General features: G+C 39.4%; 1 long non-coding RNA gene across 1 annotated transcript; it reads left to right on the forward strand.

Moving 5' to 3' along the window:
• Positions 1-14559: 14559 nt before the first annotated feature.
• Positions 14560-18239, forward strand: LOC115410497 (uncharacterized). The gene is made up of 2 exons (XR_003934100.1): positions 14560-14644; positions 18179-18239. It is a non-coding gene; the product is annotated as an uncharacterized LOC115410497 (long non-coding RNA).
• Positions 18240-27646: the final 9407 nt, after the last annotated feature.

Raw genomic sequence — 27646 nt, forward strand, 5'->3', positions numbered from 1 at the left:
ACTAACTCCAATGATACCGTTTGTCGTATTGACTTCTAAATAGCGCCAAAAGATAGAGTGAAACCTCCTCAAAAAACTGATCTCTCACTTTTTCCGGAACTGTCTTAGTTTTTTTTTTTTACAAGCCCGCAAAATTGCTATGTTTGGAACTCATTTTTCACTTTGGAGTTTTTCCCCACATGTGACATATCTACGTGTTCATGGGACTCAGCACAACACTTACATGCAAAAATTTTTGCGATAGGATGTACAGTTATTGATTTATAACAATTTGTTTATTTTCATACTTTTTCCACTTTAGACTGCCATTTGACCCCCTTAACATGCTCCAAAACTCACCAAATTTGCCATGTATGTCATGGCTGGTGAACACTTTCAAACAATATCAAAATTAACCCCTTGGGTGCCAAAATGGACTCTGTAGCGCCACCTATGTACTAAAAAACACACAAAATCTGCTCTAGCGGCCAGTAGGAATGTCACAGAAACATGAAACAAATGCCAAAATGTTGGTCTGATTGAGCCCGACAAATCATACACTGACACTCATGAGCTAACTCCAACAGGAAGTTGGCAATCTGCCTTTGAAAGTTACTCTACGTTTCTGCAATTACTGCTTATTCATTTCAGAGTTTTGACATAAAAGTTAGACCTCATTGAATTCCCACAAGTCTGCAGAATCCAAAACTGAAAGAATTTTTCAGATACGACCTACGGTTATGGAATTATGGCGATTTTTGGAAGACTATGTGTAGTTTCACTTTTCACAATTACAAAGTCCCTATTTAAAGCACACTACTGCCATCTTGTGGCTGTCTGACAATTTATCAGGGGTTAGAGCAGTGTTCTGTTATACAGGAGTCCTGGGTTCAAACCCCAGACAGGGAAATAGCTTTTTTTTTTTGGTTTGTTTGTTGTTGTTTTTTTGGTTTTCTTTTGTTTTTCTTCCCTTCATCACATTTTAAACCATGTTTTTACTGCATTGTATTGTGGATATTGGACATTTTGCACACACTACAAAGTACACACAGTACATTTTTTTCAAAATTAAACCCTTATTAAAAATAATACATACTGTCTGTTAAATAACTTCTTTTCATTTTTATGACCAAACGCTCAACTGTTTGTACAATGTTTCTTCATTCAAAAGTACTCTTTCTCACAGACACACATGCTCACACAATAGGGTTTTTCCAAAATAAAAGCCTTAAATGTGATAAATCATCACTTTTATACTCAATTATTCATACAATTTCAATTCATTTTTCAAACTGATTCTTTCTCTCACATTCAAAACAAATGCACATATACACAGTAGGGTTTCCAAAATAAAAGTCTCATTTTAAAGGTGATGGTGATTTCAGCAGAGGGTCGCTGGTGTTCTGTACAGATGTAAGGAGGACAGACACTAAAGGGTGGGAACTGGTATGGGGACGGAGAGGTGTGAGTGGAGCTGAGGTGTGGACGGTCATGGGAGGCGGATCGCGGGGGAGGCGGAACGCCCGGTGCGAGGTCCCGCCCAATGCTGCTTGCAGCTTTAATATTATTATTATTATTCACACACCACTTTGACCTGGATTTTGACCCCCTGAACACACTCAAAAACTCACCAAATTTGGCACACATGTCAGGCCTGGCGAAAAATTTGATAAAATGAAAAAATTAACCCCACAGGATCCAAAATGGCCTCTCTAGCGCCACCTATTTGAAAAAAATTGAAAAAGCCATAGTGGCCAGTAGGAATGTCGTATAGACATGAAGCCAATGCCAAAATCTTTGTTGGATAATGCTCTACAAATCATCTAATGACACTGATGACCTATCTCCAACAGGAAGTTCGCAATATGCCTTTCAAAATAAAATGTCTAAAACTAACTCCGATGACACCGTTTGTTGTATTGACTTCTAAATAGCACCAAAAGATAGAGTGAACCCTCCTCAAAAAAGTGATCCTGTACTTTTTCCACACCTGTCTTAGTTATTTTTTTAGAAGCCCGTAAATTTGTGATGTTTTGAACTAATTTTTCACTTTGGAGTTTTTCCCAACATGTGACATATCTACGCGTTCACAGGACTCGGCACAACTCTCACATGCAAAAAATTTTCAGATAGGATTTACAGTTATTGATTTATAACAATTTGTTTATTTTCATACTTTTTCCACTTTAGACTGCCATTTCACCCCCTTAACATGCTTCAACACTCACCAAATTTGGCGCACATGTCAGGTCTCACAAAAAATTTGATAAAATTTAAAAATTATACCCATAGGTGCAAAAATGACCTCTCTAGCACCCCCTAGAATCACAAAAATGGCCCTAGCAGCCACTAGGAATGTCGTAGAAACATGAAACAAATGTCAGAATTTTCGTCTCATTGAGCCCGACAAATCACGCACTGACACTCATGACCTAACTCCAACAGGAAGTTAAGAATTTTCCTTTCAAAAATAAAATATCAAATTGCTAACTTCAAGCAGGAATCTCGTAGACACACGAAACCAATGCCAAAAGTTTTGTTTAATCGAGTCCAACAAATCACGTGTTGACACCTATGAGCTATCTCCAACAGGAAGTTCGCAATATGCCTATCAAAATAAAATTTTTCAAACTAACTCCGATGACACCGTTTGTCGTATTGACTTCTAAATAGCGCCAAAAGATAGAGTGAACACTCCTCACAAATTGAACTCATACTTTTTCCAGAACTGTCTTAGTAATTTTTTTACAAGCCCGCAAATTTTCCATGTTTGGAACTCATTTTTCACTTTGGGGTTTTTCCCCACATGTGACATATCTACGTGTTCACAGGACTCAGCACAACGCTCACATGCAAAACATTTTGAGATTGGATTTACGGTTATTGATTTATAACAATATGTTTATTTTTATACTTTTTCCACTTTAGACTGCCATTTGACCCCCTTAACATGCTCCAAAACTCACCAAATTTGCCATGTATGTCATGGCTGGTGAACACTTTGATTCAATATTAAAATTAACCCCATGTATGCCAAAATGGACTCTTTAGTGCCACCTATATACTAAAAAACACACAAAATCTGCCCTAGCGGCCAGTAGGAATGTCACAGAAACATGAAACAAATGCCAAAATGTTGGTCTGATTGAGCCGACAAATCATACACTGACACTCATGAGGTAACTCCAACAGGAAGTTGGCAATCTGCCTTTGAAAGTTACTCTACGTTTCTGCAATTACTGCTTATTCATTTCAGGCTTTTGACAGAAAACTTATACCTCATTAAATTCCCACAGGTCTGCAGAATCCAAAAGTGAAAGAATTTTTGAGATACGACCTACGGTTATGGAATTATGGTGATTTTTTCAAGACTATGTTTAGTTTCACTTTTCACAATGACAGAGTTTTTGTAAAACTCTTCCTGGTGCACATTTTTGAGTGATTGTCCACAGTGCATTGGTTCATGTAGTAGCCTATGGAACAAGAGGACCCTGGCTCAAGTCCCAGGCAATCCAATTTTTTTTTTTTTTTTTGTTAATTTTAAAACAGGTTTTACTGCATTGTATTGTGAATATTGGAAATTCTGCACACATTCAAAAGTACACGGAGTACATTTTTTCATAATAAAACCCCAATTAAGAATAATACAAAATGTCTATTACATAACTTCTTTTCATTTTTATGACCAAATGCTCCACTGTTTGTACAATGTTTCTTCATTCGAAAGTACTCTCTCACAGACACACATGCTCACACAATAGGGTTTTTCCAAAATAAAAGCCTTACATGTGATAAATCATCACTTTTGTACACACTTATTCATACAATTTCAATTCATTTTTCAAACGGATTCTTTCTCTCACATACAAAACAAATGCACATACACACAGTAGGGTTTCCAAAATAAAAGTCTCATTTTAAAGGTGATGGTGGTTTCAGCAGAGGGTCGCTGGTGTTCTGTACAGATGTAAGGGGGACAGACACTAAAGGGTGGGAACTGGTATGGGGACAGACAGGTGTGAGTGGAGCTGAGGTGTGGACGGTCACGGGGGAGAAGGATCGCGGGGGAGGCTGATCGCGGGGGAGCCGGATCGCCCGGTGCGAGGTCCCGCCCAATGCTGCTTGCAGCTTTGTTAGGGACCGAGCAAAAAGGTAAGGCCCTCTCACACAGTGAGAGGCCTTGCCTGCAAGCAAGGCCCTATTGTTATTCGTTCGTTTTTTATTATTATACTATCGTCACTTTAAACTGGATTTTGACCCCCTAAACATGCTCAAAAACTCACCAAATTTGGCACACATGTCAGGTCTGGCAAAAAATTTGATAAAATGTAACAATTATACCCATAGGTGCCAAAATGACCTCTCTAGCGCCCCCTAGATACACAAAATTGGCCCCAGCGCCCAGTAGGGATGTCATAGAAACATGAAACAAACGCCAAAATTTTCGACTCATCGAGCCCGACAAATCACGCACTGACACTCATGACCTAACTCCAACAGGAAGTTCAGAATTTGCCTTTCAAAATAAAATGCTCAAATTGCTAACTTCCAGTAGGAATTGTCATATTCTAAATGCAGTGTTTAACATTTTGGGAAAAAAATCATTTTAATGTGATTTTTGGTCATCCAAATATGTTGCATATTGCTTGAAATGCTGTCCATCCGTGACACTGAAAATAGTTATTTTTTTCTAAGTTTTTGGATATAAAAAATGCTACATAAAATCTTAAAATTTTGAGAAAGAGAGTTTAACATGTCATATTTTTATGTTGTTACTTGATATTTCTGATTCAAATTGAAGAACAGACTTTAATCTAGGATTAAACTTTTTCCATCTGTGATAATCAGCACTGACGACAGTGCACTGCCAAGTATAGGTTTCAGCTAAATGACAAGTTTTTATTTTCTAATATTTATTGTTGAATATAAATTTATATTGTTATTGAACATAAATGATAAATTAAGTCTTACATATTTAGGCTATTTTAGCTTTTAAGTTAAAAAAAAAAAAAAGAAAAAAAAAAGTTGAGCAAAGCTATAAATCAAAGCTTTAAGTTCTTATTAGCTGTCAACACTTCAGTGGTGCTAATTTATATGTTGAAAATATGTCTTTGATCACATGATACTGAAGTTTACACCTACCATGATATGCTTAATAAATGCATATTTCTATGCAAAAAACCATTAGAATATACTGTTAATATTATTTTTATGTTGTAAATATTGTATAAAAAAAAAAAGTATTAAAGTGAATAAATAAATAAATGAATTTTTTTTTTTTTTTTTAAATGTTTAATTTTATATTTGCTTTTGTTGTCCACCCATGACACTGCCATTTTTCAAAACTCTTGTTATTTAGGTATGATCAGATATTTTTTTTCCTCTAACCAATTATTCAGTTGTAAAATAGAGGGTTTAAGGTATACACTGAATACATTTTAGAATGAAATTGTCACAGGACCTTCACTTTTGAGAAATTTGTAATTCTTGCAACAAATAGATATTAATCCATCCATGATGCAGTATTTTTGATATTTTTCATTTAAAAATATTTGAAACAAAATTTTGCCCTTTGAGTATATTTAAGTTTACAACTATGTGTTATATTTGTCTTAAACTTGTCTGGTTGAAAAGTTGTGAATCAAAAAGTAGTGGGCTATCCATCTGTGACATGCTTAACCTCGCCCAGTTGAGGCTGCAGTTTAACAGTTAAATGGCCTTTTCCACAAGGTGAACATTTAAAAAAAAAAAAATCTTCAGAGCAGCTTTAATAGAACACACCACCTGGACAATGATTAAAGTACTTTGACACATGTCTAAAATCTACTGTCACTGCTGACTCAGAAACTCAGATGGCTAACAACTATTTTACAACAGAAGACACATAAAAGCTTGAAAATAGGTAAAAGTGAATCAAAGTGCTAAATTCCTTCTTGTTTAAAACTCAAATCAGACATGTTTACTCAGAGGAGGTGTCCCATGTGACAATGAATTTAATAACATGAAACCTGTCTGCAGCAGAGGCAGGTGAACTGGTCTTTTCCTCAGCATAAAGAATGAATATTACACTGTATTTAATGCTGTCATGGTAATAAAAATACAAACATTTTATCATGCAACATATCTTAAACTACATTATACTACTCATGTCCTAAATGACAGATAAAACTGATTCTAACATAATGGAACAAAGCACTGGTACTAGGGTCCATGTTATGTTATTTAATTTTAAATCAAAACTCCTTTAATTACACATCTTTCACACCTTCACCACCACAATTAGAGGGAGAAAAATGCTTCAAAGCTCCTGTTTAACCACACTATTTTTAAAGTAAACGGTATGAGACACAAGCAGTATTTTATCTGTCCATATAACACACAGTTAACTGGTTTATAGCAGCGATTTCAGCTAACAGAAAAATGTATAAAATGTCACATACCCACAATCTCACAGCTCTGCCTAATCCGAAAAAAACAAACAAAAAAAAAAAAAAAAAGCAACTTGAGACACTAAAGCCAACAAATCTACACATTAAACTCCAATTAAAAAGAAAGAAATCCGTCAAACTAAACAATCAAAGCAATTAATCGGTTTCAAACACAAAATGAGCTGAACACAGCAAGTTACCTTTACCCACAGAGGGGGAGAACAAAATGCTACCTGTTTGCTAATGGTTAGCATTTTGTTTAACCACACTATTTTTAAAGTAAACGCAATGCGGCACAAGGAATGCTTTATCTGTTCATATAACACAAAGTTAACAGATTTAGGAATGAGGACATACGTCATATGACATGACATATCTCCAGTGTTGGGCAAGCTACTTGGAAAATGTAGTGAGCTAAACTACCAGTTACTCTGCCATAAATGAAGCTTCACTACAGAGAAGCTACCACCCACTCAAATGTAGCAAGCTAAGTTACACAAACATCACAGAAGTAGCTCACTACATGTGAAGTTACTTTAAGTTGCACCAACTTAACATGGTGATAAACATAAGACACTACATGCTTAAATTACCAAATTCATGCCAAGTCCATTCCACTGGGTTATCAATATACATGCTAGAGTAATTATGATTAAAGACCAAAGACTCCTGGGATTCCTTTTTTTTATTTATTAAAACCTTCCAGACAGTGACAAATAATGACTGGAGTAATAGGCTCAGCAAACAGAACTACAGAAGTCAAACCATCCAGTAGTAGGACTTTACAAAAAAAACATCCTTGTTTCATTAATACACCCATCCCCTGAAAGTGGATGTGCCAACATGCTCCATAATTCCCCAATGACAGAGACAGAGAGATAGACAGAGAGAGATAGAGAGAGAGAGAGACAGACACAGAGAGACAGACAGAGCGAGACAGACAAGGACAGACAGACACAGAGATAGACAGAGAGAGAGAGACAGACAGAGACAGAGATAGACACAGAGAGAGAGAGAGACAGAGGTAGACACAGAGAGACAGACACAGAAAGACAGAGAGAGACAGACACAAAGAGAGACAGACAGAGACAGACAGAGGGAGAGAGACAGACACAGAGGGAGATAGACAGACAGACACAGAAAGACAGAGAGAGACAGACACAGAGGGAGACAGACACAGGGGGAGAGAGACAGACAGAGACAGACACAGACAGACACAAAGAGAGACAGACAGAGACAGACACAGAGAAATCAGTGCACAAGGCCAGGTTACAACACCACTTAAAACATTAACATACGTTTTTCAGCATCCACCACCTTTCAACTCTGTCGCATAACATTAAAAACAGAGAGAGGAGGGGGAAAGATAGATAGAAAAGAGGATATAAAAAGGGAGGGAGAGAGATATAGAGACTCTTACATTGTTGAAGGATATTACAGAAATCCTAGCCAAAAACAGCATTTTTTTGGATTAAAGAACATTTTTGAACATCCACATTTCACCTGTAGTGTAACATTGAAAGATATAGAATTTCTAATCAAAGACAACATGGTCATGTGCGTGTGTTGTCTGTATGTGCGTATGAGTGCACAAAGCTAGCTCAGGTACATATGTGTATGTGTGTAAGGGTGTGTGTATCATCTCATAAGAAGTGTTTGTTTACCCTACACAAGAAAGAGCAGTTTCTCGAAGTTGGCATTTGAAAGACGGTTTCTCTTTGGTCTGAAAATGTCTTTTCCTTCACTAAAGAGACGCTCGCAGGCTGCACTTACAGGGAATCCTGTATTATATTTAAGGAGTATTTTCTTCATTAGTGGTAGGTTTTGAAATGCACTGACAAAGTTTGTTTCACATGAGTGCAGGTAAGTGTCTGCTTCATTTTCATGTGTTGATTGGACTGATGGGAAGTACCCAGTTATCTCATCTTTGTCCTCACTGTCATCCTCACCTTCTTCCTGCATGCAATCAGTAGACTGACTTTGAAGAATTTGGACCTCTGCCTTCAGGCTGGATAAAACTTCACCCTTCTTTGCTCTGGGGATGTACATTAGCCTAAACATAGGATGAGCTGTAGAGGCAATGAGCAACCTTCTGTCTTCACAGATACACTCAAACCTCTTCTTAACCCCACTGATGATGGCATCCATCAAGGCATTACAGTGCTGAAAAGTAGTGTTAAGCTTCAAATGTTCCATCTTCTCAACAAGAATGGTAATTGTTGGTGCCAAAGCTCCAGCATAGGCCAATTTATCGGGCTGCAGGACATCAAGAGCCTTGGCCAGGGGTGCCATAGTCTAAAATATACATAAACAAAACACAAGAAAACATACAAAAGTTAGTTATTACTGCAGTTATTAGTAGTTGTACTGTTATTATTAATTAATATTAGTATTATTATTACCATCATAATCATCTGAAAGGCTATTACACTATGAATGTAGACACAAATTGCAGAAAATTAATACATAAGTACATATCACATATTTACCTGAACATACTCCTTCATAAAGGTAAGTTCTGCTGCTTTGAATCGAACGACTTGCAGTTTCTCACAGGTTTCATCGAATTCTTGATGTCAGAATGCAAGTGTTGAGGCGCTCCATGGCATGGTATGTAGAATTCCAGCGTGTTAAAATGGGCACTGGCAGCTGGCACCCTAGCTTGTATTGAATGATGTCCGAGGCTTGAGTGCTCCTATGTTGCTTATTCCAAATGGCTTGACATTTGCCTATTGTTGACCTTGACACCTTTTTAAAGGAGTCAGACTGGCTAATAGCTGTCTCAGTGTCTTTTGTTGTGACTAGATTGAGGGTGTGGCAGGCACACCGTTGATGCAGTGGAAGACTGACATCTTTATATCCATCTCCTTCGTTTAGCATGTCTGTTAAGTTTAGGAAGACAGTGTTATCAACTTCTCCTTCTTCATTCTCCTCTTCCAGACTCGTGATTTGGACATCTGCAAAGACACTAAATGCCTTAACAAAATTATTTATTATTATCTGTGCACATTATCTAGCATCTCTGCCAAAACATCATGCGTGTGACGCCCCTCTATCCTCCTACAGGTTAATGCACCTGAGGAGATGCTCAGGCTTTTCTCAGTTTCTCCCTTATCAGGACTACTCTGATTGTACAAATTGGATGGGAAATCAACTATTTAGCATTACTGTGGATAGTGATTGAGACCTTGGAGATTGAAGTGAGGGAGACACACATTTGTTGGGGGATGGGCATGGAACTACCCTGAATTGTGAAGACAGTTTCTCCCTTATCAGGACTGCTCTGATTGTACACATTGGATGGGAAATCAACTATTTAGCAGTACTGTGGGTAGTGATGGAGACCTTGGTTACTTCAGTGAAAGACATGGAGTTTGAGAGTTCACCTGTTTCTGTCGTTCTTCATCTAACAGCTCCCTCTTGCTTCATTACTTCCATAGACTGAACAACTACTTACATACATTATTCAAACTCATTTGTTGTCAACAAATTCTGACAACACTTGCTCTTTTTCTCTGTAAACATGTGTTTTGAATACTGGTTAGCTAAGCTAACTTGCTAAACACATCACATTTCCTGTGACTAGCCCACTTCAAATGAAAATTCTAGTAGAGCTTCACCTGTTAATGATTCTGGAAACTTGGTTTGAAATAGTAAAAATGCACATATAATATCAAAGGTGAGTGTCTCTTAAGCCGTCCCTAACAATCTGTTTGTTGGGTCATTATTTAACTGAAAGGCACAGAACTGCTGTGAAAACTTTCCACAAGTAGCCTTCAGACATGAGAGAAGTTACGTCTGCCAACATTATCATTTCCTTTGTCCAATATCAGATGTCCTGTGAAGAAACACCTGAGCCAGAAGCTGATGAAGGAGGTTGCACCTTGGATATTAAAGACATGGCAAGTGACACATTATGATGTGAATGTCATGTGGTTAGTTAAATTATCATTAATCAAAGACAACCTGTATTAATAAATCTGCTTTGTGAGATGAATGTTTCCCTTGTATACTGTGTCCAAAACATTTTAGTAATGGAAGTAGTAGGGGATTTTTAATCATGGACTCTTGTTGGTTGTGTTGGAAGTAATTGTGGTGACTAGGTAATAATAAAATTGGAAACCAGTGTACTGTCATACCTGCTGCCAGACAATAGTCTGGTTTTGTCTGTCTTTTATGTTTTGTTTGTCTCTTCCTGTTTTATTTTGTTAAGTTTTCCCTCATGTGTCGTGTCTGTCTTTACTTCCTGTTCCCTGATCATCCTCACCTCTGACCTGATTACCTGTCTCCGCCCTGATTTGCTCCACCTGTGTCTAGTTGTCTTCCTTCCCTTTTGTGTATTTAAACCCTGTCCTTTCCCCTTGTCAGTCGCCAGTTTGTAACTCCAGTAGTTCAGACCAGCGTACTTGACCTCGTTTGTTCGTTTGCTTGCCTGTTTTTTGACCTGTTTTGGATTCCTCGGTTTCTCGTCTTCTGCCTGATCCCTGTCGGTTTTTGTCTGCCTCATCTGATCTGGTTTTGACCTTCTCGCCCTGACTACCGGTATGTGAGTTTGCCTTGTCCTTATGTCCTGTTGCTCGATTGTTAGCCTGCCTGTGTATGACCTGTTTCCGTCCCTGACCTCCCTTTGCTTTTCCCCAGTCGGGGAAAAGACTCCTAACACCGCTCGGGGAGACGGGCTGCTGCCCTCGATCCGGAGGACGAATCAGAGGAGGAAATCCCCAACCATTATCCTCAAGATTCTGTCACTCATTATATTTTTTCACCTGTGTGTGAACAATAAACCTTTTGTTGTCGGAGTTCTGCATTTGGATTCTGTGTTTGTACTAACGTTATCACATGTACAGCATTATAACACATGGATTGAAGAATGAAAATGAATTACTGTGGTGTTTGATCATAATATTGCGCTTCTTTTTTCAACATTTACAGGAATGATGTGAGCAGACTTTGGTGACTGACGGGATGCACTGCAAGCTCCTCTGTGTCTGCGTCAGAGAAAGTGAGTGTACACAACATCCTTTTTAAACATGATTTGATAGTAGATGTGAGGAGGTTGTGTTTTATATAGTATTAAAGTGATGTGATGCCACCATATTTAAAGTGAAGCAAATGAGTGGAGTGTTAGAGAAGGCTGTGCAGGGTGAAAGCCTAACTGGTCACAGAATCTCTTGTCAGAATGAGACACTGTTCTTTTGATCCAGGACTTGATTAGGAATGAGGACATACGTCATATCACGTGACATATCTCGGAGTCTGCGCCATTTTGAACTTACAAGCTATCGGTTGCTCTGGGCAACAGCATAGCACAGACGTATGGGAAAGAGCCGTATAAATCAAGATTTAAGAAAAAAAAAAATGCATAAGGCAGCTGCGAAAGCAAGGGGTCTCTATCAGGAGAAGCTCAACGCCACTGCTAAGCAAAGGTATTTGTAGAGGATTAGAGATATAAAGGATATAGACCCCTTTGAGCTACCAGTGTTCACCGATGTATGCCTGGTGCAGGGATCTGGACTCCCTGCCACCCTGTACATGCATGCAGTTAGTTAACTATCTGGTTTTCAGGATAAGTTACTACACAGTGGAAGAATTCAAAAACCCCAAATCCTTTGACAGCTAAGAACAGTTTTGCTGTGGCTGGGTTCAAGGTTTGGCGATCTACAAGAACGATGACAGTGAAGACACTGTGGCGGTGTCAAAGTACAGCCCGTGGATAGTGACATGTTTATGTGTTGTAATCAAGGAGGTAGTAATGGTGAAATACTGTCAACATTGTTTCATAGTCAATAGACAGCATCGGTAATGTTTTTGTTTCCACATAGATTCTTGTTTCATGTATCTGTGAAGTGACTGTGGTTCGATTCTAGTTTAGTGTTATCCTGGTTAGTGTTTTGGCTGGGTTAGTGTGTGAGTAAATGTAAATGCATTAAATTAGTGGGAAACCCAAAATAACGTACCTCCGGGTCTCTACGTTTCCTGTGTCAATCACGGGGTAACTGGAACAGTTTTAAACACAGCAATGTCTCCCAGGCACCTTCGATTGGACAGATTTTACAGACAATTTACAAAAACAATGACCGCGCTGCTATAGGACTGTTAGCGCCTGTAAGTTAAAAATGGCGAAATGGGACCGGGGACGCGGGCTGTGACGAGACTTGATAGTTGGTCTGCGCCTTTTTCCCCGCCTAATTTAAACTGCAGAATTCTGTCTCAGTGGTGATCAGGAAAGAACTTCTTCAGAGACAATGATGAGCCGAACCAATCTGTCTTCAGAGCCTTACATGTGTTTATTTGCAAAAGCAAGGAAAAACACACAGAGACACACCCGGGAATGGTCTGAAGGGTAACTGAAAATCCCCCATCCTTTATACCTTGTTTCAGGGCTCGGGGCGTGATTTCCCGCAAACCCGGGCCCCTCCTTTCAAAATCCCCCGTTCCCAGCATTTGTTTCTATTAATTAATGATATTTAAAAACAACCATGTCAGGTGTCCTGGATCATGTTTTTTTATATATGTTTCTTAAGCCAGGCCCCCATTATCACCCTGGGAACCTGACTCATCATCTGGTCCCAGCATCAGCTGACACCTACTGTCCACCATTTGCCATCTTTTAATACATATGGAATGCAGATTGGGATCATTAGCCTCCATTAGGCTGCTACATGAGACATGAGAGTGCTTATCTTATGTTCTTTATCCAAACACTGTGATGCACCAGGCATCAAACCCTTATGCTGGGAAATAACTTTATTCCTTCAATGTGAGACTCTTATGCTGGGAAATAACTTCATCTGTATACTTCTCAAGCTCTTCTCCCAATTAGGCTTCATTTTATGTCATTTTTCATTAGTTGTTACGTCGTTTCCTCAATCCTAATATTAACCCGGTGGATTCAGGCACTTTATCACTGGTGTGTTGGGGGATGGGCAAGGAACTACCCTGAATTGTGAAGACAGTTTCTCTCTTATTAGGACTGCTCTGATTGTACACATTTGATGGGAAATCAGCTATTTAGCAGTACTGTGGGTAGTGATGGAGACCTTGGTAACTTCAGTGAAAGACATGGAGTTTGAGGGTTCACCTGTTTGTCTGTCACTCTTCATCTAACAGCTCCCTCTTTCTTCATTACTTCCATAGACTGAACAACTACTCCCATATATTATTCAAACTCATTTGTTGTCAACAGATTCTGACAACGCTTGCTCTTTTTCTCTGTAAACATGTGTTTGAATACTGGTTAGCTAAGCTAACTTGCTAAACACATCACATTTCCTGTGAAGTAAATTTAAGGAGTTTCCACAAATTTATATGTTCTTTAAATTCAGTCATCCCAGTACAGATGTCTACAGAAGTGATTTAATGAGTTCATTTGGTTAACAGGGAGATGATGCTGTAATGTTTCATCATCATATATTGAAATAATGTGTTCCCTGTTTTACCTCAAACTAAGGACCATCTGAACTTCAAACATATCAGTCATGAGCACTAAAAAAATTAGTTTGTCTTATTTCAAGTGAATAGTTTGGTCTGTGCTTTTCTCCCTCTCCTCATCAGGCTGATGACCCACCTTCAGTTTGAATGTTTACATGAGCAGACAGCAGCAGCAGCTCTGAAGCCTGACACAGACCAACAGACACACCTGCACTTTTCTGATCTTATAGATTCATACAGCTGCCGTGTGCCCTGTTAATAGTTTGTTCTTCTGTAGATATTAGCTCTTATAGTGATTTGAAAATGATACTGCTGCTGCTCTTTGCAGAGTTATTTAATGGTGTGGCTGCACCAGGAAACCTGGGACCAGCTGATATTCTACGTCCTACCCATGTTCATGATTGCATTAAATAATAACAAACCTGGGACCAGCTGACAACCTGCCTCTTAACAGAATGCAAAGACATTTATAAAGCAATAAATAAAAGTAGCAGCATTAATAACACCATTTATTCTTGAAAAACCTGCCCAAGTGAGATTGAAAGTATGCTGAAGCTACTTCAAAAAGTAAAATTGACCCCAAAAGGTTACTCAAGTAGATGTGGCTTATTACTAACCATCTCTGCTGCTAAATGACTGTTGTAGCACAATAAATGTATTGGTTTTGCAATTATATGTGTATGTCAATTAAATGTGCATTTTTTAAAACACTCCTTTCTACAGGAGACTTGGAAATGACTCTGGATTGAGTGCCGCAGAGATAAGTGACGGTGATGAAGACTCTGATCCTGACCTTAGAGAAAAGTGTATATATTAAATATTATTCTCTTGTAGCTTAATTTACACTTTATTTAAAGCTATACCTACCGATGTGGCATTTCTCACAGCATTTAGTAAAAGTTTGAACATGAACAACGCGCCTCCCTCCAAAGCTCCTCCCACTTCCCCCTGCCTGAGCTCTGATGCCCCCCTCCTCTCACCTGATGCACGCGTTGGAGGCGGAGGTCCGGTCCGCTTCAGCGTGTCCCCGGACCCCTACCTCAGCAATCAGATACATCATCCACCTGCTGCGACTCCTGTTCCATCAGTAGACCCTGTATTTAAGAGTCTGGTCTGTGCAGCGCTGGGTCAGTGTCTTCACTGCACCTCATCAGCTGGGTGATGAGATGCCCAAGCGATGGGCGCACACACTGTGAACGTGCAGCCTCTGTGAATTTTCCGTGGACATTTGAAGTTTCATAGTCCATACATTTATTATCCTACATCATCCTACAGTGTGTGACACCAAGTACATGTATGTGTAGGAGTCCCACGGTCATAAAAGCTGAGCTTTGTGCAGACCTGTCTGTTTAGTCCAGTACACCAGACTTCCGGACTTTTATCTCCATCCTTCATTCATCAGACTCCTGTTTGTTCCCCTTAGTTGTTTCTGTTAATAAATCCGTTCTTCCCCTTCCACATGCACATTTGAGTTCTATCCAAACACATCCTAGACTGTGGTCAGTGACAGGAGAAGCAGCGCGAGTGAAGCGTCAGATTCAGCGGGACACATATCGGATGCAGGGATGGCGATAATGGATCGGATGCTGGACGGCCATTATGGATGATTGACAGGAGGCTCAGCCAAGTATTTCATTCAGACCGAATAAAATGATTGGTAAGAATTTTATCAGAAGTATGAGCAATATATGAGAATTAAACATTTGAGTTTCAGTATCTGGTGGATTTCTTTTACATTTTAGTTTGACACATGCTTATTAGGAGCATTTTAAGATGACAAAAGAAAAGTGTAAAAATGCCACACCATACGGTATAGCTTTAATTGGAATGTAGATCACATAGAATAAACCAGTGTGTACTCTGAGTATCTTTTGGTCAGTTGCCTTGAGAATTTAGTAAAATCTTTGCAGGCTCGACAGTTGTTTCTACACATTTTCATATATAGGTGTGATAACGTTAGTACAAACACAGAATCCAAATGCAGAACTCAAACACCAAAAATATGGTTCAAAAGGTTTATTAATCACACATAGGTGAAAAAATATTATTAGTGACAGAATCTTGAGGATAATGGTTGGTGATATCCTCCTCTGATTCGTCCTCCGGATCGAGGGCGACAGCCCGTCTCCCCGAGCGGTGTTAGGGGTATTTTTCCCGACTGGGGAAAAGCAAAGGGAGGTCAGGGACAGAAACAGGTCATACACAGGCGGGCAATCAATCGGGCAACAGGACATAAGGACAAGGCAAACTCACGTACCGGTAGTCAGGGCGAGAAGGTCAAAACCAGGTATCAGATGAGGCAGACAAAAACCGACAGGGAGCAGGCAGAAGACAAGAAAACCGAGGAATCCAAAACAGGTCAAAAACAGGCAGACAAACGAGGTCAAAACGCTGGTAAGAACTACTGGAGTTACAAACTGGCATCTGACAGGGGGAAGAGACAGGGTTTAAATACACAAAAGGGAGGGAAGACAACTAAACACAGGTGAAGCAAATCAGGGCGGAGACAGGTAATCAGGTGAGAGGTGAGAATGATCAGGGAACAGGAAGTAAAGACAACAGACAAGACACATGAGGGGAAACTTAACAAAATAAAACAGGAAGTGACCAACAAAACATAAAAGACAGACAAAACCAGACTAATGTCTGGCTGCAGGTATGACAATAGGTAATCTCAAAAAATTAGAAGGAAAATAATGGAGAAGTTCAATATTCTTTGACTATTATTTCAGGCATTGAAAACAGGATATTTCAGACTCATTACATGTAAACTAAAAGGTTTCAAGCATTTTTTTTTATTTTAATTTAGATCATTGCAGCCTACATAAAAAAGAAAAAGAAACGCACCTCAAAATGTTTGAATATTTACCTTCTAGTTTAAGTAAATGAGGATTTCTGCTGTATAATTCCTATGCATCTGTCAGTCAGGTTCAGTACACATGACCACTATCATGGGGAAGACTGCTGACCTGACAGTTGTCCAGAAGACACTCAGTGACAGCCTCCACAAAGGTAGTCAGCCACAGAAGATCATTGGTCATAGGGTTGGCTGTTCAGAGTGCTGGATCAAAGCAGATTCATGAAAGGTTGACTGGAGGACAAAGTGTGGTGGGAAAAGGTGCACAAACAACAGGGATGACTGCAGCCTGGAGAAGATTAAGCAAAACCAATTCAAGAACTTGGTGGAGTTTTGCAGAGAGTGGACTGAGGCTGGAGTCACAGCATCAAGAGTCAGAGATTTGACTACAAGTGTCACATTCCTCATGTCAAGTCACTTCTGAACCGGAGACGTCTGAAGAGTCTCACCTGGAGAAGGAGAACTAGATCATTGCTCAGTGGTCCAAAATCCTTTTTCCAGGTGAAAGGAAATTCTGCATTTAATTTGGAAATCAAGATCCCAGAGTCTGGAGGAAGACTGGAGAGGCTCATAATCCAAGCTGCTTGTAGCCCAGTGTGAAGTGTCCACAGTCACTGATGGTTTGGGTGCCATGTCATCTGCTGCTGTTGGTCCACTGGGTTTTATAAAGTCAAAAGTCAACACAGCATCTACCAGGAGATTTTAGAGCACTTCATGCTTCTATTTGCTGACCAGCTTTATGAAGATGCTTCTGTGTGTGGTGGCTCTTGATGCTGTGACTCCAGCCTCAGTCCACTCCCTGTGAAACTCCACCTAGTTCTTGAATCCGTTTTGCTTGACAATCTTCTCAAGGCTGTGGTCATTTCTGTTGCTTGTGCATCTTTTGCTACCACACTTTGTCCTTTTAGTCAACTTTCTATGAATCTACTTTAATCTGGCACTCTGTGAACAGCCAGCCCTTTCAGTGATGATCCTCTGTGGCTTACCCCCCTCTTGGAGGGATTCAATAAGTGTCTTCTAGGCGACTGTCAACTCAGCAGTCTTCATCATGATTGTGGTAGTGTGTACAGAACCTGACTGACAGATTTATGGGAATTACTCAAATTTGAAATGAAATATTCTATTTCAAGATATATGTTTTTCAGTTTTTTGAGCTATAGTTGTATCTAAATTAACATTTGAAAAAAAAATGTTACAAACATTTTAGTTTACATGTAATGAGTCTAGAAAATACACAGATGTGTCTTCCTGAAAGAGCTGACAAAAAATATTGAATTTTTTCCACCACATTCTAATTTTTTTAGATGCCCCTGTTTATACTCATGGCCTATTGGCAGACTGATCTTCTTTTGTCCACCATTTATTAAATATTTTTTGATTGTCCAAAACAAGTTAGTATGGTTTGGTGAAGATTCTACTTATCTGTTCAGATTTAGGTGAGATATTGTGTATAATGTATTGCAACTGTTGCATTATTCCACAGGAGAAGTGACTCTAGCAGAGGCAGAGAGCTCCAAGGGTACAAGCAGAAAGGTTTCTGGTGAGTTTTTGATTCAAGCTCCTTGAGTGTGACCCTGTTCATGTTACTCCAGGCCCGTAAAGAGATAAAGCTCTAGATGAAAGTGACGTTTATTTGCACATACACACTGGCTTTCTTTTCCGTTTTATTAAGAGACAACAATTATTTTCATTATTGAGGTGCATTAAAGACAATACAAGATAAGAGATTTGCCACATTCATTATTTTAAATACATATTATGCCAAGCTTAGCAACACATTTCAATACTAAAGCCAGTTATCAGGTTGTCAGTCAGCAGCAACCATATGCATTCTTCAGGAACAGCTCAATTTTCTAGTTGAACATGATGTCATTTTAAATCTATTGTAAACTTTGGTAAACATTTTATTAACCTGGAAACAAACTAAAACATTTATGCTATACTTAGGTGTATTACTTGTTTTCTCAAAAAGAAAATGATATTTTGTTGTGATTTTTGCAGTGCCCAGACGAAGGACAACTGTTTAAAGGCCATGGAGCACAAAAGAAGTCAGTGCTGTTATGAAGTATTTCAAAAGCCACATTTCCAAGGGAAGTCTCACAGCAAAGACAGAATGTGAGCAGTGTAAAGTTGCAGAGGATCCTGCTATAAGAAAAAGAACAATTCAAAATATTAGAGATTTTGTGAGGAAGAGGTTTGATGTTGGAAAAAAGAAAGCTGAAGGGGAAATCAGTATCCATTGTGCTGTAGAGTTTGTTCTCTTCAAGACTGACAAGGGTTGACCCCTAATATTATGTACCACACTATATTGCCAAAAATTTTCACTCACCTGCCTTGACTCGCTTATGAATTTAAGTGACATCCCATTCTTAATCAATAGGGTTTAATATGATGTGGGTCCACTCTTTGCAGCTATAACAGGTTCAACTCTTCTGGGAAGGCTGTCCACAAGGTTAAGGAGTGTGTTTATGGGAATTTTGGACCATTCTTCCAGAAGTGCATTTGTGAGGTCACACACTGATGTTGGACAGAAGGCCTGGCTCTCAGTCTGCGCTCTAAGTCATCCCAAAGGGGTTCTATGGGGTTGAGGTCAGGACTGTGTGCAGGCCAGTCCAGTTCATCCACACCAGACTCTGTCATCCATGTCTTTATGGACCTTGCTTTGTGCACTGGTGCACAGTCATGTTGGAAGAGGAAGGGGCCAGCTCCAAACTGTTCCCACAAAGTTGGGAGCATGGAATTGTCCAAAACCTCTTGGTATGCTGAAGCAAAAGATTTTGGACAATTCCATGCTCCCAACTTTGTGGGAACAGTTTGGGGATGGCCCCTTCCTGTTCCAACATGACTGTGCACCAGTGCACAAAGCAAGGTCCATAAAGACATGGATGACAGAGTCTGGTGTGGATGAACTGGACTGGCCTGCACAGAGTCCTGACCTCAACCCCATAGAACATCTTTGGGATGAATTAGAGCGCAGACTGAGAGTCAGGCCTTCTGTCCAACATCAGTGTGTGACCTCACAAATGCGCTTCTGGAGGAATGGTCCAAAATTCCCATAAACACACTCCTTAACCTTGTGGAAAGCCTTCCCAGAAGAGTTGAACCTGTTATAGCTGCAAAGGGTGGACCCACATCATATTAAACCCTATTGATTAAGAGTGGGATGTCACTTAAATTCATATGTGAGTCAAGGCAGGTGAGTGAATACTTTTGGCAATATAGTGTATTTTAATGTTCATTCACTTTGGAGGGATGCATTCGACATTGAGTTGTGTTTCTTTTTTTTGTTGCCTTAAGTTAGAGCTAATAGCTGTAGCTGACCAAAATGGTATTCATGGAGCCTAAGTTTGACCCAGTGAAATAAAGGAACAGCTGACTGGAAAACAGTTTTTGGACGCAATAAAATATTTATATGAAATATTTTCCCTCTGTATTTTGTCTCTCAGTGGTAAGACATTATATATATATTTACTAATGGAAAGTTTTGTATTTTGAGGATAAATGTGTACCTCATGTTTATTGGAAAAATTGTTAGATCTACAGGTACATCTCAAAAAATTTGAATATCATGAAAAAGTTCAATATTTTTTGTCACTCATTTCAGAAAGGTAAACCCATATATTATATGGACTCATTTAGACATAAAGTGAACTATTTCAACCCTTATTTCTTGAAATTTTGATGATTATGTCTTACAGACAATGAAAACCCAAAATTCAGTGTCTCAAAAAATTTTAATATTACATAAAATCAATTAAAAAAAGATATTTTCAACATAAATGTCAGTGTTCTGTAAAGTCTGTTCAATTGTATGAACTCAGTCCTTGGTTGGTTCTACTTTTACATGGATTCCTGCATCAGTGTGTGGTGTCATGGAGGTGCTCAGCCTGTGGCACTGCTCAGGTGGAATGGAAGCCCAGGTTGGTTTGATCGTGTCCTTCAGCTCATCTGCATTGGTGGATCTGCTGTCTCTGATCTGCCTCTGGACAATTCACCATAGATTCTTTATGGAGTTAAAGTCAGATGAGTTTGCTGGTCCATCACTCCCAGTAACACCATGGTCATTGAACCAGTCCAAAGTCCTCTGTTCAGATGAAAGTACATTTTGCATGTCATTTGGAAATCCAGGTCCCAGAGTCTGAAGGAAGAGTGGAGAGGAACAGAATCCACGTTGAAGTCTAGTGTGAAGTTTCCACAGTCAGTGCTGGTTTGTTGTGCCATGGCATCTGATGGTGTTGGTCCACTGTGTTTTCTGAAGTCCACAGTCCACACACCCATCTACCAGGACATTTTAGAACACTTCATGCTTCCTTCTGCTGACAAGCTTTATGGAGATGCTGATTCCCTTTTCCAGCAGGACTTGGCACCTGCCCACACTGTCAAAGGTACCAAAAGCTGGTTCAATGACCATGGTGTTACTGGGACTGATGGACCAGAAAACTCGCCTGACTTGAACTCCATAAAGAATCTATGGTGGATTGTCCAGAGGCAGATCAGAGACAGCATATCCACCAATGCAGATGAGCTGAAGGACACGATCAAACCAACCTGGGCTTCCATTCCACCTGAGCAGTGCCACAGGCTGAGCACCTCCATGACACCACACACTGATGCAGGAATTCATGTAAAAGTAGAACCAACCAAGGACTGAGAACATAGAAATGAACAGACTTTACAGAAGACTGGTATTATGTTGAAAATATCCTTTTTTTATTGATTTTACGTAATATGCTAATGTTCTGAGACACTGAATTTTGGGTTTTCATTATCTGTAAGCCATAAACATCAACATTTCAAGAAATAAGGGTTGAAATATTTTACTTTATGTCTAAAGAGTCTATATAATGTATGGGTTAACCTTTCTGAAATGAGTGACAAAAAATATTTAACTTTTTCATGATATTCTAATTTTTTGAGATGAACCTGTTTATTGACTACAATATTTTTAGAATTATATTCACATTCTTACTATTTTTTTTATGCATTATTTTTTACCATTTAGGCTCCATTTGGGTTTCATTTTGTGTTTTATATATTGGCTAATTTTATTAATCCATTCTTACGGTTTAATTGGTCTTGTTTGAAGTGAAGAACTTTTCTTGAAATTTGAAAATATTTCTCAGGTGTGAGCACTGAACTTTGATCATTCAGCTCCCTCAAAAGGGAAAATTGTCTTCCAAATGCATGCATCTTGCTTGAATTAAAATAATATATATATTTTTTAGAACAGATGCGGTTCCAAACTCATTTGACTCTGACCCTTCCCTGGTCCAGAACTACTTTTACCAGATATAAAGTTACCCAGGTGATAAATCCTGTCTGCCTGTCGTTTTCTTCCCCTCTGCTTGAATATACCCACGGTCAAAATCTCGTGGTATCTTGTGAGAAGGTCACCTGGGCCTGTACAGCCAATCGGTACTCTGCATTTACTGACGTCACAGTCACATGACATGGCACACCCAATTATATCCCATATAATGTTTTCACTCTTTTACACCTTTCTGTGAGTTGATACTTAATGTGTATTGTGTAGTGCTTATAGGGGCCGTCTACTGTGACCTGAACAGTGTCAAATGGACTTGTGTCATCACTGGAGTTGGTGAGTCAAAAGTTCGTTATTAATGTTAGCCTAGCCGCGCCCCATTGGGTCATGTGGATGTGGTTAGCCTAGCCATGGCCCATCGACTTAAATGGACATGTAGAGTGGTCTTTATATGGGGTCCACCACCATGCTGCTGCCCATGGTGGTGGAGCTGCTGTGTCAGCTTTGTGGTGTGGCCAAGGTAGGTGTTCCTCAAAGCAGGAGAACCAATCATGGTCCTGTATCCATTTCGTCTGGTCCAGACATAAACCAGAAGGCCAAAGGCAGACTGAAGTACAGATGCTGCCTAGAGGTAAACAACAACTGGAAGTTTGGAAGTGGGAGGCCTGTGATGTGAACCTCTGTGTGGTTGTGGACAGGAACTGTTTTAGAGAGTGCCATAAGTGATCTGTCTGAGTGCAATTTTATGACACCTGATTGTTTGTATATAGTTGTTATAGTTGTATATGGTTTTCTGGGTTGTGTAAATGGTTCATTGAACATGTTTGTTTCATCATATTGTGACATAAGATTGTTTTTGAAATAGTTGTATATATTTTTCCTTAAAAAAAAAACACCTGAGGTATTGCCTTCATTTTCATTTAACTATTAGTATATAGTTGTTTGTCTTAGTCTCAATATATTGAAACAATTTAAAAGCAAATGTTCAGTCTGTGCCTCTGTCTCCTAGAGCTGATCCTAGTGTTCTGTTCACTAGCCTATTACCATATAGTTACTGTTACAACATTACATAGGCCTTTAATAGTATTCACTCTATACATATTAGCCTTTGTACCTATGTAATAACACATATGCTACAAATGCATTATTCTAACATCTGGTCATTTCAAAGAGGTTGTAATCATGACAGAAATATCAGAAAATGAGAAACTTTCAATGTGTAGCTAGTCCTGTGATGTTTCATGGAAAGCAGGGCTCATACTTAGCATCAACCACTAGCAAAATACTGGTAAAATATGTAAGAAACAGTGTATGTGTATACATATATATGTATGTCCCAATAATTCATGATGGTCCTCATAATTAAGGGTTAGTTACAGTTGTGTGAGTGTGTGTGTGGGTAATGTCCTGATAATCCATTAAGGTCTTCATAATTAAGGGTTAGTTACAGTTTTGTGTGTGTGTGTGTGGGTAATGTCCTGATAATTGATGATGGTCCTCATAATTAAGGGTTAGTTACAGCTGTGTGTGTGTGGGTGTGTGTGTGGGTAATGTCCTGATAATTCATGATGGTCCTCATAATTAAGGGTTAGTTACAGTTGTGTGTGTGGGTGTGTGTGTGGGTAATGTCCTGATAATCCATGATGGTCCTCATAATTAAGGGTTAGTTACAGTTGTGTGTGTGGGTGTGTGTGGGTGTGTGTGGGTAATGTCCTGATAATCCATGATGGTCCTCATAATTAAGGGTTAGTTACAGTTGTGTGTGTGTGTGTGTGTGGGGGGGGTAATGTCCTGGTAATTCATGATGGTCCTCATAATTAAGGGTTAGTTGCAGTTGTGTGTGTGTGTGGGTAATGTCCTGATAATCCATGATGGTCCTCATAAGTCACAATAAATCCAGAAACGCCCAGAAACTCCCCCTCCACCCTGTCCTTACAATCATGTATGGGGTCAGATCATCATATTTCCAGTCTGCTTCAATAGAATAGAATTCTGAGTAGAGGGAAATGTACCCAGTGGCACAAGGAGCAGTTTCATGCTTGTTATTTGTCTCTAGGACAACGGGAAAGGGGTGTCCCCATAATGGAGGATCACACTGGTATGGAAAAAAAGTCCTGATAAACCACCCGTACCTGTATAGGTGTGTGTGTGTGTGTGTATGAGAGAGAATCAGTTTGAATCAGTTTATTCTATCAGTATTAGGAAGAGAAGTAGAAGTACCAGTAGTAATAAAAGTAGTAGTAGTATTTTTAGTAGCAGTATTTTTAATAGTAGTAGTAGTATTTTTAGTAGTAGTAGTAGTAGTAGTATTTTTAGTAGTAGTTTTTTTAGAAGTAGTAGAAGTAGTATTTTTAGTAGTAGTAGTATTTTTAGTAGTACTACTACTAGTAGTAGTATTTTTAGTAGTAGTAGTAGTAGTAGTAGGAGTATTCTAGTAGTAGAATTTTTAGTAATAGTAGTAGGAGCATTTTTAGTAGTAGTAGTAGTAGTAGTCGTGTTTTTAGTAGTAGTAATAGGAGTATTTTTAGTAGTAGTAGTAGTAGTTATCATAGTAGTAACAGTAGTAGTAGTATTAGTAGTAGTATTTTTAGTAGTAGTAGTATTTTTAGTACTGCTAGTAGTAGTAGTAGTAGTAGTATTTTTAGTAGTAGTTATCATAGTAGTAAAAGTAGTAATACTAATAGTAATAGTATAAGTACTCTCTCTCTCACACACACAGCGTTGCTATGGACTCTCCAGGGTTGCTATGGGAGGAGAAACATGTCAGATTGATTGGGTTTATTGGACACACCTGGGACACAGAGCAGAGGGGCCGTTGCCATGGAGACACAGTGCCGCTCTGAGACACAGACAAAAAAAGGAGCAGAAATCAGCCTCTGAGATCTGCCAGAGCAGCTTCCGGAAAACTGCTAATTACGGGAAAACCGTAAAAGATAGGTGAAAACCGAAATGACCGTGAGCGTCAGAAGGGCCTGGGGAACACACAGATGTAGGTTTTTTTTCCGTACTGTCAGAAGTGGCTGAGTTTGGGCAATTTAAAAACAGTAAACTGACAAAGACAAGAAGGAATCTGCTACAATGGAGAGTTAATGGGAGAAAAGCAGGTATACGCCTCCAAACTCCTGCCTGCCATGTCACTTTAAAAAGAGCTAGGTCTTCAAACATGGGTTCATATGAAGCCCAGGAACCATGGCTACATTTTTGGAAAAGATCATTCGCCTGCGATGTATCGTTTGGTCAGGAGGGCAAGTTATTCAGAGAATTTTCAGTTGAATTTTCTCTGCTCTCACACTCTAGCGTGATGACATCACACACTCTAACTCAGGAAATTTGGACAGTTTTCACTCAACCCAGAGGTTTTTGAAGACTCACCTATTGAAAACCGTAAACCCCATCCTCATACCAAGTACATTCGTGCGGAGAGGACAAAAATGCCTGTATTTTAAAGTTTAAATGAAGTCTGTAGGTCAAAGTATGGCGAAGTAGTAGTGTCCGGGAAAAAGTGGACTTTTCTGGCTGATTTTTTCCTCTCCCCATTAGTTAGTTAGTATAATAATAATTAGTTAATTAGTCATGTGTGACCTGATTGGCTGATGCTGATCACCTGACACCTGAGCTTCAACTGTCTGTGTTCTATACTCTGTCTGCAGTTGAGAACTGAAGAGCTGTGTGTGAGTGTGTGTGTGTGTGTGTGCATGTGTGTGTGTGTATGTGTGTGTGTGTGAGAGAGAATTAGTTTGAATCAGTTTAACAGTAATAGGAGGACAAGGAGGAGTACAAGTAACAGTAATAGTAGTAGTAGTAGTAGTAGTAGTAGTATTTTTGGTAGCAGTAGTAGTAGTAGTAGTTGCTTTGCAATGGGGGAGAGGTGCTTGTGTCAATGCCCGAGCCCCTGATAATAATAAATATGACGAACAATAGTCCCCTGTGCATTGCATTGCAAACACATGGGGAATAATAAATACAACGAACAATAGTCCCCTGTGCATTGCATTGCAAGCACACAGGGAATGATCAGCTCATTGAATTGGACTGCATTTTTTTTTTTTTTTTTTTTACCAGAATGAATGTGTTGAATCAGAACGTGCTTAATTGCTCTGTATCGTGATTTGGGTATGACTCGTATCAGATCGTGAGATGCCACAACGTATTTTTAATATATCAGATCGGAGATGCTGTATCGAGATGCATATCGAATCGGCCTGAAAGCTAAGATTTCCAACCCTAATATATACAAATATACTGCAACAAATTGGCCCCAGAAATAAACAATCAACCATCTGCTGTATTTATTCACACTATAATGAACAGTGCAGTTTACTGGCATGAATCCACTTCCAACCTTCGATTATAGGAATGCAGCCATAAAAACAGCCATGAGATAAGATGGAACCAAAAAGCACCAGACAGTTCAGGTGTGTACAGTGAAGTAGAAGGACTGGCATGGAACCAAAAAGCACCAAACAGTTCAGGTGTCTACAGTGAAGTAGAAGGACTGGCATGGAACCAAAAAGCACAAAACAGTTTAGGTGTCTATAGTGAAGTAGAAGGACTGGCACGGAACCAAAAAAAGCACCAGACAGTTCAGGTGTGGACAGTGAAGTAGAAGGACTGGCATGGACCCCAAAAATACGGACAGTTCAGGTGTGGACAGTGAAGTAGAAATACTGGCATGGGCCTCATAGGCTCAGCTCCTTTAGGACAGTGTTTTCAACCTGTTTGAGCCGCGGCACATATTCTACTGCAGATAAATCACAAAGCACACTCCCAAACATAAATTATATTTATTGAAATAGAATTCAAATCTGGTCTCAGTTTACTCGGTGTGAAAGTTGGGCCTGTTTAGTCGAACACACAGATGATAATTCTGGGAGGAATTGAAGATCTTCTTGTGTGTGTTTCTTCAATTCCTGCAGGAATAATCAATCAATTAAATTTTATTTATATAGCACCAAATCATAACAAAAGTTGTCTCATGACACTTCACATATCGAGTTGGTCGAAACCAGACTCTCAATAAGCCCACCTCCTATGGATACAGTAGGATGTGGAGGAAGGGACCAGAGCTGAAACAGCTTTGTTTTCCAGAATGGGGAGCACATAGGGGGTGCAGGGGCGACACTGTCATGAGGTGTTTGGAACAAGAAAGCTGAGAAGGGTGCATCAGCGACCCCTCATACAGACCACCCCGACTTATGGACTGAGGTCTGTCATATAACAGTAGAATAGAGGCACACACCCCCCACCCTAACCTGATGCCTGGGGTTTGCAGGTAACCCACTCATCTGTGCATCACTAGTGTGTGTGTGTGTGTGGGGGGGGGCTTTATCAACAGAATGCACCACATCAGGACTGGTTCACTTTCACTTTGCAAATGGAAACAGGAGCCTGTAGTTGTAGAATTGTTCATTGGTGCATGCAGTCATACATATCTATAGCACGCCACTTGCTTAAAGTACCAATCAGGTGAAACTGGATAACCCTCCACAGTACACTCATGTGCCACAGCGCAGAGGTTGGAAACACTGTTTCAGGCAGTGCAAATTTTAAAAAAAGTCGCAAAAAAGGCACATTTATCATGCAAACAGCAAAATGAAACAGATATAAACAGAAGTTCTTCATCTGTGTATTAGTAACATACAAGCACATACATGACAGATGGGTTTTAATGAGGAAACAGTGAGTTCA

This window comes from Sphaeramia orbicularis, chromosome 19 (assembly GCF_902148855.1).
Source record: "Sphaeramia orbicularis chromosome 19, fSphaOr1.1, whole genome shotgun sequence".
NCBI classification, from domain to species: domain Eukaryota; kingdom Metazoa; phylum Chordata; class Actinopteri; order Kurtiformes; family Apogonidae; genus Sphaeramia; species Sphaeramia orbicularis.